The 15947-nt window shown below is 49.7% G+C and overlaps 1 long non-coding RNA gene and 1 pseudogene across 1 annotated transcript; one reads left to right on the forward strand and one right to left on the reverse strand.

The window, feature by feature from the left end:
• Positions 1-2199: 2199 nt before the first annotated feature.
• LOC107280632 (uncharacterized) lies at positions 2200-3453 on the reverse strand (annotated as a pseudogene).
• A 10081-nt stretch (positions 3454-13534) lies between these two features.
• LOC136355933 (uncharacterized) lies at positions 13535-15815 on the forward strand. The gene is made up of 3 exons (XR_010740522.1): positions 13535-13726; positions 14289-14354; positions 15639-15815. It is a non-coding gene; the product is annotated as an uncharacterized lncRNA (long non-coding RNA).
• Positions 15816-15947: the final 132 nt, after the last annotated feature.

Raw genomic sequence — 15947 nt, forward strand, 5'->3', positions numbered from 1 at the left:
CAAACACTGAGAAAGTACAAAATTTAAAATTCCTAAACAATGTTTGTTGAAAACCAAACCAAAACGTACCAAACTAAATCATGTTTAGTAGCTAATGAAACTATGAAATTAACAACAAAACTAATAAAACATGTTTAGTAGATAACTAAACTACAAAATTTACAAAACCAAAACGTACAAAACTAAGAAAATCTACAAAACTAATTTTTATCTAACAAAAAAAGGTTGCAAAATAGTTATACTCACATTGCCAATCGACTGCCGGTTATTGATGTATTGTGATGTGAAATTTAGCTTCTCCATCTTCTACTGAGTCTTAGCCCTTGCCACAAATTATAGCTCTTGTATTCTAAATAAAACATAGATATAATTAATTGAAAATGTAAGGACTTATACCCAAAACTTTTCTCAGAAAATATAGTATTCTTCACATAGCAGATAGAATGAAAAACAAGTAGTCAACTTCAGTGTAAACAAAACTAAGATCTACTGAATTTGGAGAAAAAAAGTATATGCTTAAATACTATTAGTTTCTAACAAAGCATAGGAAATCGCATGACCATGTAGATCTAACTGAGCCTAAGTCAAGAAATTAGCATGTGGAAAAGATAAAAACAATCCTTGATGAATTCATTTACATACAGATTTAGATCACATACATTCCTCAAGAATGTATATAGCTTGATAGATTGCATCTCCATTCCACGCAGCAAATAGGACAAATTAGAAAAAATAAACTTTGATCTAGCCGAATGCAATAGAAAACAACACCAGATCTACTAACATAGGTGCCATAGTCACATAAAAAGCAACGGCCAAGGAGACCCCTCCATGCCTTGCCTCTACTGTACCACGTCAATCACGCCAGAAGACATTGCACCCTCGTCAGCTGCTGCCGTAGTTTTTTTGTGCGGTGCGAGTCTCCGTTCGCTGCCGTCGACCACATCATGGCCACGTCGACGCCGACGAGACTGCTCTCGATCTTGATGATATCCGACGACCTCAAATTCGGATGACACAACCATAAAATTCAGCAGGCTGCTACATAGCAATTCACAACGTCTTAAAGGCTATTTTAATTTTTATTATTGTTATATAGTTTAGTTAAGGTGAAATTTATTGTAGGAATTCGCTTGGATAAATTTTTTTTAAGAAAATCATGAGCTGCGGTTAGAAGTCTCAAGTTAGCATCCGAGTTTTTTTTAAAGAAATTTCTTATACGACTCCTTCTGTATTTTTAAAAGCGAGTAAACTTAAAAACCTACTTAAATACAGATATGTATTTTCAAATGCGAACGAACTTAAAAATCGACTCATGTACGGATGGCATACCAAATACCGGCAAAAACATCTTCAATTTTTATAATAGTAGAGATAGAGAAATGGGCTTCAAAATAACTTGGATATTGTTGTGAATTTGGCTCACTCGTATTTTTCGCCGTTACATGAGTAATTCATTGATAGTATATTACTGTTGTTATGTTTTTAATCTCAACCAATCAAAGGAGAGCACACGGATTGTGCACTTTTATATATGTAGGAGAATGTTTGCATGTGAATTAAAGCCGTTGGATCTAATTGCAAAGACTAGTTGAGGGTACTATAGAAACCAAAGATGTATGTATAGAATGAGGGTGTTGGGTAGTATAGGGAGAGAGGAATGCTGTAAATATTGACACATTGTATTGAGTCTTGGGGCCGGTATATATAGGAATACATGGATTGGATCTTAAGTAAACTCAGATAGATAGAGATCGAAACTAATCCTATCCTACCATAACAAACTGGATACAATACGATCTTATCCATATACTCTAACATCCCCCACAATCCAAACGTGAGCAGCGCGGACACTTGGACTGGAGAAGAAACTAGCAAGAATGCTCAATACGGATGATAGCCCTTTGTGTAGTAGTTGACGTAGCCAAAGCAAAGGGTGCGAGGGAGCCATGGTAGATGAAGCCGTGCGTAAAGTTGACGTGGTCGATGTAGCCAAAATTGAGGAGCCGATGATGTCGAGGTAGTCGAGCCGTAGGGCACGCATGGGGCGCCGTAGAGTGGTCGTGGATGCACGGGAGGGCGTCGTGGACCAAGGTGCGTGAGGACGCGCTGGAGACGATGACGGTGACACGATCGTGACAATCATTGAGGTAGATGATGCCGAAGAGCCGATGTAGTCGAATCGTGAAGGACGAGACGTCATACAGGGTTTGCCAGACCCCGGGACAACTCGGGACGAACGCGCGTGCTGGTGTTGCCAATACCGCGTGGGCGAGGTAGGGGACCACCATGAATCATACGCCAATGTCGGAGGAGACTAGCAGAGAAGGCCTGCGAGATAGTCGCGGCACGAGAACAGAGAAGAGGGAGAATTGCCGGAGCAGCACGCAATTGCCGGAGAAGAGCGAAGTGTAGTCGAGAAAGATACGGCGACGCTGGCGATGAATAATGCTGGACGAAGTAGAAGGCAATGTAGCGGGACCAATGGCCTAGACGGCGACATTGGTAGCTATGTAGAGGTAGCTGGACCATCGACCTAGAGCGGCAACAGTGACAGGCTTGGAGACGCGGCGGCGATGCTCGAAGTAGATGAAGAAGACCCGCGTGGCTGACGATGATCAGTGCGGATGACGTGGGTGTCGATGCGTAGGTGGCGATAGAGACGACGAAAGTGGCAAAGCTGCGGTCCGAGAGAACAACACAGTTGCAGCTCCATGTCGATGCAGTGGCGAAGAGTCCACCTGTGATGAAGCTATGTTGAGGGGGGCGCCTCTCAGCACTGCAACAACTAGTGGAGGTGGACCATGGATAGAAGCACTCCGGTCCGAGGGGACGACGCGAGCTTGATGGCGTAGACACGTGCTCGATGATGATCGGTTGCAAAAGTAACTGTAGCCAAGTGCTTGAACGGGTGATCAAGCCAAAGATGCGCGAGGCGAAATGATAAAATTGAAGCAGAGTCGATGCTAATGTCAGAGACGCGCAAATGTCGATGAGGTGATGAGCAACGCAAACCCGATCTCTGATCAGGAGAAAAAAGAAAAGGTACAACAGCAGCAGCAACACCAGTAGCAGTCCAGCAAATAGGTCAACTCCAATCCTCTGTTTCATGGAAAAAAAATTATCTGTGGCAGTGCCGCACGACCCCCGCCCGTGCGACACCACGTGAACTAATGACGCGTGTCCAATCCCCTACTGCAATCAAGCTCATGATTAGAGCCGAGCCGATGTCCAATCTCCCGCTCTCCCCTCTTTGCAGGACTTAGGCCTCAGCTCGTTGAAACAGTCACGTACCGAGCCGCAGCTTCTGGTCTAGGTTGCAGAATCAAAAACACAGCCAACGTACAAACCACCCTTACATGACTTCACAACTAGTACAAGCTAATTAGCTAATTAGATTTTGCGAATTTTGAAAGAGCTTTTAGTCGTACAACAATTGGAAAACAGATACATCGCGTTTTAGGACATGTGAAACTGCTAACAGATCATAATTTTGGTAAGCAGCAAAATCGGGAAGATACCAGTTTTGCCTGTTCTCAAAATCCTATCCATCCACGCACGTGTAGACAGATAAGAGAGAGAGAGAGATGGGCAGCAGGAGATCGATGGCAAGGCTAGCGGAGCAGTGGTCGACGACCTCGGCTTTCGCTCCGGGCGTGCCCTGGCGTGCTGGAACCGGAGCGTGCTTCGATGACGACCTCGGTGCGTACGGCGGGCTTGCGGAGGCGGTTCCAATCGTGTGGAAAACAGAGGGAGTAGGAGTCCAGCCGGCGGCCTGGGATGACGACGAACACCCCGAGAGGCAGCGGCCGCAGTGGCGAGCCTGGTGGGCGCCAGATCCGTGACGACTGGCGAGGACAGCCGGAGCGGCGCACCGGATGTGGAGGGGCTCTCCCGGCGGTGGTGGGTGGATCAACGGGTCCCCTGGAGTGGCGGTCGCGGAAACCCGGCGTGGCGGTGGCTGCCCTGCAGTGCCGGCGGGAAGGAGCTCCAGTGTGGGCGCCGACGGCAGAACACCAAGTTAGCGGCCGGCGGGGAGGAGCAGATCAGATCGACGACGACCGTGGGAGATGGAGCCAGCAAGGAGATGACCCCCGGTGACCGAGGTGGACTCGTGGAGGTAGCTGGTGCTGTTGCTGTTTTTGCGACGACGCGAAGACCACCACGCGATGAAGAAGTAGAACACGAAGACGACGACTAAGATAGGAAAAAAAACAGGTGTCCACCCACGGGAGATCGGAACTCTCCCGGGGCAGCGGCGGCTCTAGGTCGCCTGCTCTGATACTATGTTGAATAGTATAGGGAGAGAGAAATACTGTAAATATTGATACATTGTATTAAGCATCAGGGACCGGTATATATTGTAATACATGGATTGGATCTTACGGCCCGTTTGGTTGGAGGGAGTTTTTAGGAGGGATTGGGAGTTTAAAGAGATGAGGCTATTAAGTGTTTTGTTTGGTTGGGAGACATGACAATTTTGGTGCGATAGGAATGGGGAATTGAGGGAGGAACTCTCTCCTTTTTAATACCTGGGTAGAGGCAGGTAATTGGGAGGGAATTCCTTCTTTACTTTGTCTAAGCAAATCTCAGCCATCTGTTTTTATTAATGACCTAATCTCCAACTAAACTCTCTATCAATTTCCATCACATCTACCAAACAAGATATTGGGATTAAAAATCAAATTCTCATCTTAATCTCATCAGCAATTCCCTTGTGTAAACTCCCAATCCCCTTCCCTCGAGTTACTAAACAAGCCGTTAGGTAGATTTGGAAACTAATCCTATTCTACCATAACAAACCGGATACAATACTATCTCATCCATATACCCTAGTAGAGGGTGATTGATCCGTGCCTGCCCACACGGGGCGTGCGACCAGAGCCAAATTCACAACAATATCCTGGTTATTTTGATGCCCATTGTACCTGTGTGTGTATATATATATATATATATAATATAATATGTGTGTAAACTTTGTATATATACGTAAATCAATTTTTTACATGTATGCGCATACACTTTTGCTGTATAAAACATATATACACGTATAAAAAGATATACAAACTTTGTATATGTACATTATCGACGGGTGATACCCGTAGACTGGATATAGAGAATATTGGGGTACGTTGGTACAAGGATCTACGTAATACGACATCAAGCAAACAAAAAGACGAGCATTATACTGGTTCAGGCCCCTTGATAGGTAATAGCCCTAATCCAGTTGATATGGGATTATATGATGGAAAATCATAGGTTACAAAGGGAACGATGGAACTCGATGACACCGGCGAGATTGTAATCGAGTTGGTTCGACTAGATCTCCCGGCGATTTGGCTCCTGCAGGCTTCGACTTCGTAGGCTGTGGTCGTTGTGTTGGCTATGAGATTCGATGCCTTAAGTCCTCCCAGGGGGTCCCTTTTATATCGCAGGTCAAGCGGTTTCCAAGTAGAACTCGGAGACATCAGACCCTATACGATACATTGACGACCCAGTCTTGTCCGAGTAGGACTCTTATTTTCTGCAAACTCCGTGAAGGATTTCCTTAGTATATGCAGAGAATGTCCATATATGCGCGGGCATGCCATATCGATATGTAACGTATATCGAAGGGTAAAGGGTATACCTAACCCGTAACCCTGACAGTAGCCCCCGACTTCTGCTTAAATGAGCTCGTGTAACCAATCGCGACTTCTGATGTCGAGGCTGATGCCGTTCTTGGTGTGGGAACCGTAGAGACAGGACATAGTCGAGAACATCGTGTGAAGCCCAATGGTCATGAGTGAGTTTAAACTGAAGTCTGAAAAACTGCCGCGCGTAACGGACCCAGAAATTTCCGGCGGCCATCTCTCTCATTTCCTTGGAATTCGCACCATCGGAAGTGCGTCTATTTAAGGGAGTTTTGGGGATTCATTTTGAAGTCCGCCTATTGTGGAGAAACTTTCCAGCCTCCAAATGCCTCTCGTCTTCTCCGCTCCCGCAAAAAACCCTAGCTCGTTACTCTCCGTCCTTTCTCCGGCGATCTCCAGTCGACAATGGATCTCGGCAAGTCCACCTCCACCAACGCGTCGCTGAAGAAGCTCCAGGAAGATGGCGCCCTTCCCGGTCGTGGAGGCATGGAGAGAGAAGTTGGAGGTACTGAACCCCAGCCTGTCCTGGGTCGCATGGTTGCGATCGAGGACTATATTCTTTGTAGTTTTCTCCCTCCGCCTTCTGAATTTCTTCTCTTGGTTTTGAACTTCTATGGCCTTTCTTTGCTCCATTTGAACCCTAATTCCATTGCCTTCCTCAGTATTTTTGCACATCTTTGTGAGGCCTACATTGGGGTAGAGCCCTTTCTTGATCTCTTCCGCTTTTACTATGAGTTGCGTTGGACGGAATCCAACCGGGTGTCTGGATGCATCGGATTCTGACTTCGGGATGGCCTGAAGTCGCGCTATATCCACTTCCAGTGCCCTTCTTCTCGTAGCAAATGGCGGGCGAGGTGGTTCTATCTTTAGATAGAGAATTCGGATCCTGTCTTTGTTGTTCCCGAGGAACAACCAGACAAGATTTCATCTTGGACCACAAAGCCTACCTTGACCCCTGCCCTTCGGTCCTTCGTCGAGGCCATCGACGACCTCCGAGCACGAAGTTTGTCGGGTATGAAATCGCTGCCGACTTCGTTGGTAGGCGAATCCAGCCGCTCCAGGCTCGAGCCCATCCAGCCTTTGACTATTCTGGGCCGGAGGACACGACCCGGGTTTCTCCTCGGGGTATTTTTCTTGCATTTGATTTGACCTCCTTATATGTGTGCTCCTCCTGGCTTACCGAATTCCGGTCCTTGACTTGCAGGCTTGAACAGCGAAACGGTGGAGCGCCGCGTCGGCCAACTGATGATCAGTGGCCCCACAACGGCAAGTGACATCCCCATCCCCCTTTGTGAGAAGGAGGTGGCCGATCGTGAAGCCGCAATCAACGTGAGTGTATTCGGCGACCCCTCTATTCTTGCTCCTGGATCAGATAACGACTTCATGCGGTGCAGGTTCTCCCTCTGACCGATGTCATCGGACCGCTCGTGGACCACCAGGCGGTGGCATCGCTGAAAGAGGGTGTCGCACAGGAGGCATCCAACGCGGCCGCTGCTGCTGCTGCCGCGACTAGCGGGAGCCGCCCCCCGAGGAGGGGAAGGAAGTTCACCTCCGTACTCGGCAGTCGCTGGAAGGCGTCCTCCCCCACGGTAAGTTTCTTGAGCCATTGACCTTGTAATCAGAAAAGTCGTTCCTCAAATCATCCTTGGTTTACTTAGGCCTCGGACGTGTCTCCGCCACCTCCACGACGACAGAAGTTGGTTACGCTAGGCGAGAAGTAAGTAGATGAAGATTGAGTTCATTCCTTTGGTTGGAGATCTGGCGACTAGTCTTGATAATCGCATGTGATGATCTTTTGTAGGTGGGCGCGGGCGAAGGCGGCGCAGGATGGGTCTGGTGAGACCTCCAGTGCGTCTCCTACAGCTGCCTCCACTGACGTCGTGGTTGCCCCACGAAGTCGGGAGGCGACGCCCCATGGCCTATCTGGTGATCTTGGGCCTGTTCGCGGCCCGCCTGCCGATGTCCTCAGCTGGGGGGAGCTCCAAGTCGGGATGGGGCACCTCCTCGAAGCTGGCGCTCGCGGGATAAGTCGCGATATTGCCGAGGCGAGGACAGTGGCGGCGTCGGCCTGTACTCAGCTCGAAGGCGTCGGCCTGCGCATTGACGAAGCCCTGAAGCAGGAATGCCGTCGATCGAGCCGATATGCTGGAGGGCATGTGTTGGCTTGCATATGAGATCATCATCCGCAATTGCACCTCGAGTTTCTCCATGAAGGGTTCGCTCGTTCTCGGAGGACTCCGGCGGAGATAGACCACCTGGCGAAGTCGATGGCGCCGCTGGCGGAAAAGGTTTTCCAGTCTATGGACTGGCGTTGGCCTTCTTGGTAGTCTTTGTACCCTGTGATAGATATCTTAGAAAAAATGTAATATGGTTTTGGACTTGTGTAAAGTTGTAAGAAGTATTTTGCGAAATAGAAAAGAAATCTATCCTGATGAATTCTTCTTACTCTGGATATAGTGTGTAAGAGTGTTTTCTCAGTTCACGACTTTGGTCAGTCGTTTGAGTCGTACACTCTCCCTAGCCCCAGCCTTTTCGTCGAAGAATTCTTCTCGGGGGACAAGGCTCTTGGACCTATGACCTGCCTCGGTTGAACAAGCACTGATCCTAGCCCCCAGCCGTGAAGTTGGAAAGTTAATTTCCGATTACGCGGCTTGGTTAATACGCACGGCGAGAACTCTTACACGACCAGGTCTTACATGGTCTTTCGTCTCTACAGGATCCGACAAGGCCTTATCGGCTCTGGGCGTCCCCAGCCGAAGTTCTCTTAGGTTCTTCGGAGGCCTTGTCAAGACGGCGTAAAGGGACATAAGGATAGGTTTCAACGCTAGGTGTCATCTGGGTAAGGGGTCATCGGGCAGGAACACTTTGATTGTAATCTGCGCCTGAAAATAGGCTTTATTGATGCTGTAAGGTGTCTTACAGGCATGGATACTATTGACTCATACATAGAATTTACGTAGTTGGTCAATGTTCCAAGAGTTTGCTAACTCGCGACCGTCACCGTCTGCAATTTTGAATGCGCCTGGCCGCAAGACTTGTGTGATCGTGTATGGTCCTTCCGATTTGGGTGAGAGCTTGTTTCGCCCTGCTTGGCTTTGAACCCGTTGGAGGACGTAATCGCCGATCGAAAGTATGCATGCTCGGATGCGCTTCTCGTGGTAACGGCAGAGGGCCTGTTGGTAGCCCTCTGCTCGGACAGCAACTCATTCGCGATGTTCCTCGAGTAGATTCACATCGTCGTTTCACTGCTCCTCCTGATACTCGTCGGAATAGTTTTGTGCTCGTGTACTCTGATGTCGTAGCTCGCTGGGGAGCATGGCCTCGGAGCCGTACACGAGGAAGAAGGGTGTCTCCTTGTTAGACGTCGTCGGTGTGGTGCGTACGGTCCATAGTACTGATGGGAGTTCTTCGACCCATTTCTTGTCATGTGACATGAGCCTGTCGTAGACTCGGGTCTTGATCCCTTGTAGTACTATGCCGTTTGCCCTCTCGACTTGTCCGTTGCTTTGAGGATGAGAAACTGAGGCGAAGCATATCTTGACTCCCAGCCCGATACAGTAATCCTGGAAATTGGCGTTGATGAATTGGGAGCCGTTGTCGGTTATGATGCGGTGCGGTAATCCGTATCTGCAAAATATCCCTCTGATGAATTTAATGGCGTTGTCGGCCTTGATTTCCCCCATGGGTACCACTTCGATCCATTTGGTGAATTTGTCAATCGCCACGAATAGGAACCTTTAGCCGCCCTGTCTTCGTGGGAATGGCCCGAGTATATCTAGCCCCCAGCACGAGAACGGCCAAGTAAGAGGGATAGTCTGGAGCGCTTGTGCAGGTAGCCTTGTGTGCTTGCTGTGGAATTGACAGGCTTCACACCACTGGACCATGTCGCATGCATCTTTGAGGGCGGTTGGCCAGAAAAACCCTTGTCGAAAAGCTTTCCCGACCAATGTGCGACTGGCGGCATGTGACCCACAGATGCCTTCATGTATATCAAGGAGGAGGTGTCTGCGGTCGTCGGACGAGACGCATTTGAGAAGTACCCCGTTTGGCGCTTTCTTGTATAGATCGTTGCTGATCATGCAATAGATTTTTGCTTTACGAGTTATTTTCTCGGCCTCTGTGTCGTCCTCGGGCAACTCTTCGCTGTTGATCAATTTGATCAGTGGGGTGCGCTAGTCGTCTGTGGTTTCGATTTCGGCAATGACGCGTTCTGCCTCTGTGGCCTCCGAGCTGATGCCGGGGGCGTCTGGGTTAACTTCGCCGCTGACCTCTTTTACTGATGGCTTTGTCAGGACGTCTAGAAAAGTGCCGGGCTCAAGTGGTTCTCGTCTAGACGCGCGTCGTGCTAGATCATCTGGCTCGATGTTGTCCTTGCGATAGACGTGTCGGACCTCGATCCGATCGAACCTTTTCTCCAGCTTCCTGACTTCTGCGAGGTACTTGGATAGCTCGGGGTTAGAGCATTTATAATCTTTGTGCACCTGGTTCGTGACTAGTTCGGAGTCCCCTTTCACGATCAGTCGTTTGACCCCAAGTGTGGCTGCAGCTCTTATCCCGGCGAGTAGTCCTTCGTACTCGGCTGTATTATTGGTCGCCCTGAAGTTGAGGTGGATTGCGTGCTTGAATTGATCTTCGGAGAGGATGTCAAGATGAATCTTGCCCCTGCTCCTTAGCTGTTGAGTCCACCATCGAGCGCCATTGTCCATGTTTCGTTGTCGATTTGATTGTCTGATTTGTTGTTAGGCATAGTCCAATCGGCTACGAAGTCGGCGAGTACCTGGGACTTGATGGCTGTTCGTGGTACAAAGTGGACATCAAACTGGCTTAGCTCGACTACCCATTTCGCAATGCGGCCGACAACGTCTTTGTTTCTCACGACTTCACCGAGAGGGAAGGAGGAGACAATTGTGACTCTGTGGGCTTGAAAGTAGTGGCGTAGCTTTCTTGATGTCATTATTACTGCGTAGAGTAGCTTTTGGATCTGTGGATATCTTGTCTTTGCGTCATGGAGAGCTTCGCTGACGTAGTAGACTGGTCGTTGTACTTTCTCTCTCTCAACAACAATGACGGTGCTAATGGAATATGGCGTGGCGGCAATATAGAGGAATAATTCTTCATTAGGTTGGGGAGCAACAAGTACAGGGGGGTTTGTTAGGTAGCGCTTGAGTGCAACGAATGCCTCTTCGGCTTCCTGTGTCCATACAATTTTGTCTTGCTTCTTCAGCAGAGCGAAGAAGGGTTGTCCTCGTTCTCCCATCCTAGCGACGAACCTGCTTAGTGCTGCCATGCATCTGGTTAGCTTTTGTACTTCCTTGAGTCTTGTGGGCGACTTCATATTCTCGATTGCCTTGATCTTCTCGGGATTTGCTTCTATTCCTCTGCCAGAGATGAGGAAACCGAGCAGCTTGCCCGACGGTACTCCGAACGTGTACTTCTCTGGATTAAGAATGAGGCGATATCGTCGGAGGTTGTCGGATGTTTCCCGCAGATCGTCAATCAATGAGTTGCTTGTCTTGGTTTTGACAGCAATGTCGTCGACGTATGCCTCGACATTGTTGCCGAGCTGGTCACTAAGTGCGCCCTGGACCGTGCGCTGGAAAGTATTCCTTGCGGTTATCAGTCCGAATGGCATCTTAACATAGCAAAATACCTCGAACGGCATGATGAATGCTGTCTTCTCTTCGTCCTCTTTCGCCATGCTGATTTGGTGACAGCCAGAGTAAGCGTCGAGGAAACTCAACAGCTCACAGCCGGCTGTCGAGTCCACCAGTTGGTCTATTCGAGGAAGAGGAAGTGATCCTTGGGACACGCCTTGTTGAGGTCGGTGAAATCGACGCACATCCTCCATTTCCCGTTGGCCTTCCGCACCATGACTGGATTGGCTAGCCACTCTGGATGAAATACTTCTCTGATAAAGCCAACTTTGAGAAGTTTGTCGAGCTCTTCTCATATGGCTTGTTTTCGGTCTGGTGCAAATCTCCGCAGTTTTTACTTTACTGGCTTGGCATCGGGTCGCACCATGAGTTTGTGCTCAATCAACTCCCTAGGGACCCCCGGCATGTCGGACGGCAACCAAGCGAACACGTCGCGGAGGAAGATGATGAGCGCGAGTTCCTATTTCTCGCTTAGTGATGCCCCGATCTTGACGGTCTTGTTGGGGTTGGCACTAGAGAGCGAAACGATCATGATCGCGCTGTCTGGTTTCGGCGTCTTATTTGTCTTGCTCACTTTCTTGGGAGGCTCAGTTGTGGCTGGTGGGCTGGGCGTTTGTTCGACCATGTCGAGGCTCCGCTTGTCGCATTGTACCGCTAGCTTGGCGTTCCTTTGAATAGTGATTGTTCCTTTCGGTCCCGGTATCTTGAGCACTTGATACGCATAGTGAGATGCGGCCATGAACTTCGCAAGTGCAGTTCAACCGATGATGGCGTTATACGCTGTATCGAATTCAGCGACATCAAAGGTGATCTGCTCCGTTCGGAAGTTGTTTGCTTGGCCGAAAGTCACATGCAACGTAATTTTGCCCAATGGTTTGGACGAGGACTGGGGAGTGATTCCATGGAAGGGTTGATCGGTGGGTGTCAACTCGCTTCGTGGGATTCCCATCACGTCCAAGGTGCTGGCGAAGAGAAGGTTGATTGAGCTGCCACCGTCGATGAGAACCTGCGCGACCTTGATGTTCCGAATAGTGGGTTCGACCACGATCGGATAACGTCCTGGGATAACGGCAGTCATGGGATGGTCTTCTTCCGAAAATTCTATCTTCTGTTCAGACCACTTCATCTTGGGTGCAGCCCCCTGCCATGTCGAACAGACTTCTCGTTCCACTTTCTTGTATTCTCGCTTTGAGGATTACGTTGTAGAACTTCCGAAAATGTGTGAGACACGAAGGTCAGAGTCTGGATATGCTGAATCCGATTCTGGAGCAGTCGCCTCCGCATCTTTCTCGACCACGCGTACTCGCTTGCCTTTTTCCAATGCCATGTGCTTCTCGAACGACTTTTTAAAAACAAGGCAATCTTCCAAAGAATGTCTGTCCGTCTTGTGTATGGGGCACCATGCTTTCTTTGCGTCGTACCTTGTGGGTCTGGGCGTTTGTCACGTCCTGATAAATTCATCCCAAAATAAAAATCATCTTCTAAAAGGAATAATAGAATTAATTAAAATTCGAAAAGAAATTGGCAAACCTTAAAATACGTACAAGAAAAATTCAAATGTGACCCGGAGAATTTTTGTTAAATTCTCCTTGGTCTAAAAGGAGCCCTCAAATTTTAGTGGAATTTTCAGAGCACAAATAATAATTGAAAAGAAATAAACAAAGTCGAAAAGGTTTATAAAAAGAAAAACCCTAAAAGAAGTCTTCTTTCCCCCCCCTTCCTCTCTTGGGCCGGCTCGGCCCAACTCTCCCTCCCTCTCTCTCCTCTCCTCCGCGGCCCATCGGCTCCCCGCGCGCGCGCGCGCCGCTGACAGGCGGGCCCGCCCGCCACTCTCGCTGACAGGTGGGACCCACCTGTCATCTCCCTCCTCTCGCCGCGCCCGCCGCCAGCGCCCGTGCCCTAGCGCCGCCGCCGCCGCGAATCCCGCCGCTCCCGTCCGCCCCGCGTGCAATCAAGAGGGGGGAATTAATCCCCGCGTTCCCCTCCCCCGTTTCCCCCTCTTTCCCCTCTCTCTCTCCCTCGGATTCGTTCGAATCAAGCCCGTAATCGTCGCCGGCGCAATCAATGGAGCCGAATCTTCCGCGCGCGATTCCTCCCTCTCCGGCCGCTCTTTCCTTCCCCCGGCGCTATTTAAACCCTCCCCGAGCTCCGCTCTTTCGTTTCCGCCGCTCGCCGCTCACTCTCGCCGTCGGAATCGTGCTCGCGCCGTAGCACCTTCTCTCCGCCGTCGCCGCCGTGCTTCGGTTAGCCGCCGCCGCCGCTCCGCTCCTCCTCCCGACTCGGCGACACCTCCCTCGGCATCGCCGCATCGCCGTCGACCTCGTCCGCGCCTCCGTTTCGCTCGCCGACCGTCGGAGCACCGTCGTCATCGTCATCCCGAGCCGCGCCGCCGTCTCCCTCCGCTCCGGCCGCCGTTCTCGTCGTCGTCGTTGTCCCGGGGTGAGCCGAGGACCGCCGTTCGCCTTCCCCCTTCCCTCCTCTCTCTCGGGCGCCGCTCCGCCGCGCCGATGGTCGCCGGCGGTGACCATCGGGGCGCGGGCGCGTCGCTCCCGTCGGCCGCGCCGGCGAGGCCGCCCTCGGGCGCGCCCTCGCGGCTGCCAAGTGGGCCCGGCCGTCAGCCGCCCGCGCCCGCGGGTGCGGCTGACGCGCGGGACCCACGGCGCCGACCGCCGCCAGCCGCGTGCGCCCGGTCCACCGTGGACCGTGGGGCTGACGCGTGGGCCCCACTCCCCGTGGACCCGGTCCGCGCGTCCCCTCCCTCGGCTGACGCAATAATCCGTTTTTTTTAATTAAAATTTAAATGAAGAAATTCGCAAATATCCATTTAAAGAGCATATAAACTTCAAATGGCCATATCTTGGCCATTTGAACTCGGAATTGGACCGTTCAAGTCTCTAATTTTTCCTTAAGAAGTAAAGAACCCATTTTTGTGCTTTGTTCCTGCTTGTTGTTTGGAGTTTATTAGAGTAAAAGTCTTTTTCTTTTTCCGTTGGTCGTGTAGACGCCGCAGCTTCGGAAGATCCGCTCTTCGTGGAAGTTGAAGCCGTCGTTTGGGAAAGCGAGCAAGGCAAGACACATCATCTTGATCATATTGAATCCCATTTTATAAAATTATGTTGATTTAAATTATTGCATTATCGCTTTATTTAAATTCCCGCGTTGTCACTGTTTTATTTAGCCATGCCTATTTATCTTTGTTACGACCATATTATTATTGTTATTGTTATTGTTATTACCTTGTTCACCCTAGATTAAACAAAACCTCAACTAGTGGACACTCTACTCATGGTTCCACTAGTATGAACTTAGGTAGATGCTTCGCTGGTTAATTAGGCAACATTAGGTGGTTTTTACAACTTTAGACTTGGGAAATTCTCATATCATTTGGACACTGTGGAATTGTTGGATTATGATGGAATTGGACATACACCTCTCTTCCTCTTTCAAAACCCCTAAAACCTGTTTTCGGTGGGGTTTGGGTGCATGCCAGTTATGGGAAGTAGCACCCCGGCCACTATAAGGACTAAAGCTCGGGCCTCTGTTGCAAAGCACTACCGTACTTCCACATGTCTAATGGGTAAGGCTTAGTTTGTGGCTCAGTCTAGTCATAAACAAAAGTACACGGATTGGAGATGGATGAAGTCGGGCTTCGATGGACATTCTCCAGGGCAAATGAAGGCTACACGAGCTGCGGCCCGGTAGTCGAGATGTCATACGGCGGAGGGTTGGTGCCCAATGCTAGGGGCTCAGTTCTACCTGCCTGTCCCGGGTATCCCGGCCGTAGGTAGGATTGGGTCGGTACTCTTGTCTAAGGCTAGGATGGGTTGGAAACTATGTCACGTCTTCCGTCCGTATACCGTGGTGGTATGTGGCACGTGGCAACACGTGAGGGAGAGGTGTCTTGTGGGTAAAGATGTACACCTCTGATCAGAGTAAATCTATTCGAATAGCCGAGCCCTCGGATATGGGCAAGCCTAGCAATGTACCCAGGTCAGTGTTTCAATTCTTAAAATTTGCTCAACAACTAAAATATGGAATGGTTGGCCTGGGTTGGCTTGGGACGAGCTGGGACCCAGGTCGGGTTGCCAGTTCGGTCCAATTCATCGTAGGCCTTGGGTTAAGGCAGGTTCGTGAGGGTTCACGGCCTTGTTTAATAACACTGTGTAGCTCTAGGATCGTCTTTATAAAATAGCTTTGGGCAACTAAGTGACTTTTAAATGCTGTTTACTGCAAAACTGAACCCCTATATTATTATCTCCTTGTACTCCCTTGCATTAATCATGCATTCTCCGGTGTGGCTTGCTGAGTACTGTGGTTGTACTCATTCTTGCTCAATCTTTTCCCCCTTCAGTAAGAGAAGCTTTGGAGGAGAGGTCTTAGGTGGAGTCCTGGCTTATACCCCAGTTGAGCGCCTGTGAAGATGGAGCCGTAGGCCCGCTAGTCCGCTGCTGTTTATTTTTGATTGTCAGGCCTTAAGTGCCTTTGTAATAATGTAAATATTATCGATATAATAAAGATGTGTCTTTTATATCATGTTTGTATGGTGTACCCCGGCTTTTCCTGGGACGGGGATTAATACACTAGCGTTCGGGAAAAGGCAATTTTCCCGGTCGCGACAAGCTGGTATCAGAGCCATCTCGACTGTAGGAAAAGCCAAGTG

This window comes from Oryza sativa, chromosome 4, assembly GCF_034140825.1.
Source record: "Oryza sativa Japonica Group chromosome 4, ASM3414082v1".
Taxonomy (NCBI): Eukaryota; Viridiplantae; Streptophyta; class Magnoliopsida; order Poales; family Poaceae; genus Oryza; species Oryza sativa.